At 41.0% G+C, this 3406-nt stretch overlaps 1 long non-coding RNA gene across 1 annotated transcript in view; it reads left to right on the forward strand.

Moving 5' to 3' along the window:
- LOC107742047 (uncharacterized) overlaps window positions 1–3187 on the forward strand; it is a 45596-nt gene extending 42409 nt beyond the window's left edge. Inside the window, exons 2-3 of the long non-coding RNA XR_001640271.1 lie at window positions 902–1002; window positions 3079–3187. This is a non-coding gene — a long non-coding RNA (uncharacterized LOC107742047). The remainder of the gene's footprint in view (window positions 1–901; window positions 1003–3078) is intronic.
- Window positions 3188–3406: the final 219 nt, after the last annotated feature.

The raw sequence follows: 3406 nt of genomic DNA on the forward strand, positions 1-3406 counted from the left end.
CACCTTGAATTTGAAGGGTTGTAATGCTAGATACCAACGGGTGATCCGCGCGTTGGTATCCTTCATGCGGTGGAGCCACTGCAGGGGCGCGTGGTCCGAACAGAGGGTGAACTCCCGTCCCAGGAGATAATAGCGGAGGGTGAGGACGGCCCATCTGATCGCCAGACATTCCTTCTCAATGGTGCTGTACATCGTCTCCCTCTTTGAGAGCTTCCGACTGATGTACAGCACCGGCCGTTCCTCCCCCTCTATCTCCTGGGACAGGACCGCGCCCAGCCCCCTCTCCGACGCGTCAGTCTGCAACAAAAAAAGGGAGAGAGAAGTCAGGGGAGTGCAGGAGCGGCCCGCCACACAGAGCAGCCTTTACCTGGGTGAAAGCCTGCTGGCACTGCTCCCCAGAAATGGAGGGGGGGGAAAACCAAGTGTTTGGTTGTGAAACCAAAACACAAAATAAACTCCAGGCCTGGTCCTCTCTCGTCTTTCACTGTCGTCCCTCCTCCTTTTTATCCTTCCGGAGCTCCTCCGTGAGACTCGAGACTGGTGAGTGGCGCAGGTGTCGCGCATTAGCAATTAATGGGGCCCCGCCCCTCTCATCACAAATAGGTTTATAGTGCCTTTTGGACTAAACAATCAGTAGGCCTCACTTGTCTTGCAACAGCTTCTATCCATCTGGAAGCCTGTCATTTACATTTTGAACTTAAAGCGAGTGAGTTCTCACACCATACTTCAAGAGAAAACTCTCGTTCTTTGAAAGACAATGGAGGTAAAATTCGGTCTGCCAACAGTTGGCAAAAAATGTATGTCAAAGGTATCCTTTGCAAGTATCCAAGTAAACCTGTCTAGGAAAGGAAATAGTGTGAGCGATGACTCATTAGACTTCATTACTTTTTCCATTGCTCAGGGATCTACATTTCCTGCTCCATACACCAGGGGATGCATGTTTGCGGGTTGGCCTTTGGATACAGGCGTTTTCCAGAGGACAATCCTGCCAAAAAATTCCAGGTTTGTGATGTCCACGGCGCTCAGTATTTGTTGAGACTGGGTCAGAGAGGTGCTGATTCAAGCCTGTGGTAAATTTTGAGGCTGCACTTTTGTGCATTCATCTACTGTCCTGTGAAGTGTGTCTATCCTTGCTTAAACTTGCAGTGAGAAAAATGTTAAATTAAATTTGAATGATGGACATTTATGTTCCTGGACATTTTTTTTTTTTAATAAAACCCAGAATTAAGCTTAAATTGAACTTTATTTTATTAATTTAAACTCCTATTTAAAAAAAAAAAAAAATTTTACTGTGTGTGTGTGTGTGAGAATTTTCCATTAGTAATATTCTTGTGGCCATATTTGATAAGTGTTGTATGTTGCTGTTTCCAAAAAATAATGGCAATTGTTTTGGCTCAAATTTGAGTAAGCTATTCAAGTGCGCTATGAATCCCGTCAGTTCAGAGATAATGCAGCCTCAGCTGCCTTTTAACATCTGTTCCCAAATTGTGCACACTTATTACACTGCATTACAAAGAAATTCATAAGAAAAGATGTACATTTGCCAAGAAGTAAATAATTTTTCACAAGAAATTCATGACCAGTGTAACTCATAGATCAGGTCAGGACCCACACCAATTATATTATTGACTCTGAAGAGACATGGGCAAATCGACTGATACAGCTAACATCATCATGAACTAGGGGTGTGCAATAATGACAAAAAATGGTATCTCAATATTTTCTGAAATTTTGTCGATAACAATAATTAAATGATATTTTGCTGAGCCTGTTATTGTGCTGGTGATTGGTTTGCAGGAATAACAGAAATGTAACTTTTCCAATAAGTTTAAATTGATTTTTACCTTTAAAGCCAATTTTCTAAACTGATTAAATGTATGCATCATCTTTTGTCAAATTCATAAATTTAATCAGTAAATTTAAATAGTAAGACACTGTTATCAATCAAATGAAATGAAAAATTGTGTTTGCAATGCAGAGGTGGTACAGAATCTGCATCTGAAGTGGCATTTAGATGCATTCACACGGACTGTTTAATGCAAGACATGAATGCATTTAACCTGCAGTTACAAATGCATAAATAATGTTTGATGTCTTAAAATAAAACGTTCAGTAGTGATATTTGAAATGATTTTTTTTTTTGGGGGGGGGGTGGTATACTTTAAATATAAACCAAAATTGACTGTAGGAGGCAGCAAATCACTGCATGAGTGAGTCATTGAGTCATTCATTCAACCAATTTGTTCAAACGGCTGATTGATTCAGTAACAAAACACCGTCACAAAACAGTTCAGCTGTGGCTTTGTTTGAAACTATGTTCGTTGATGAAATAGAGCAGGAACTTGACTAAATAAATTCTAAATATTTTATGAGATATTCTATGATGGCCTGGATAGCTAAGGGCATCAAAGCAGTGTCTTGTGAGCACCACCACCACTGTTGCAGTGTTTTAAACCTTGTTTTCTTCAAGCTGGGGGGTAAGTTTGACTCACAAGAACAGGAAAGGCCGCATCACAGCCAATGCCCCATAGGGTAAAAGCTCAATTCTTCCAATAAAACGTAACTGTTTCCAGTTTATCTGCCAAACCCGCTTAATAAATGATAGCATAAATAATAATCAGTCAACTTCAAGTCAGTTCACGCCAATTATGCAGATGTCAGACCGGGAGTATGAGCAAGCCTTGAGAGCTTTCGCTGATACATGAATGTGAATTGTGGAGCTGAAGTTCAATCCTGCAACCTTTCAGTTAGCAGCTCTAATCCTTAACCACTACACCACCCACAATCAGTGTTTTAGTCCAGACTACAGCTACAGTACAGTAGATCAGTAATTATTGAGCTCAGACTGCAGCATGTAGTACATTTTGTCACGCCTAAGTGTTTTTATCATTAATAGTGTGAGTCAGCCGGCACAGGGGTTTGGTGACTGTCTTTGCCCAGTGGAGTTGCTTCATTCACAAAAAATGATGCTCTTTTGACCTAGTTCCTGGCAATGATGTTTAATTGTGCCCTTGTGCACATTTTTGGACAGACTGTCTGTTTGGCTCAAGATTAAGAAGCTGTTTTTTAAACCCACAGTGTGAGAGTCTCCGGATCTGTGCTGTCCTTCAGAACACGTCCGGTTTTCTCACAGTCTTGAGGAGTTGCATGAGAACGAAGTATTTTGACAACAACAGGGAATCTGGGTCACAGGGCTTGAATGACTAGTAGGTCGGTCAGTGCATAGTCAGCGCGACAGTGTCTATCGTTAAAAGAAAAGTCACTTTTCATTGTAAATCAGTGATATTTTTTTCTGTTTGGTCTCTTGTCATTACAGTTGACATTACATTACAGTTGAAGTGAATCATCTCAGATTTAAACTGTTTCAAATCCTAGTGAGCTCCCTCGCTCTCTCAGCTGGTAATAT

The sequence above is a fragment of the Sinocyclocheilus rhinocerous genome, unplaced genomic scaffold (assembly GCF_001515625.1).
Source record: "Sinocyclocheilus rhinocerous isolate Xijiao unplaced genomic scaffold, SAMN03320098_v1.1 scaffold135, whole genome shotgun sequence".
Lineage (NCBI taxonomy): Eukaryota > Metazoa > Chordata > Actinopteri > Cypriniformes > Cyprinidae > Sinocyclocheilus > Sinocyclocheilus rhinocerous.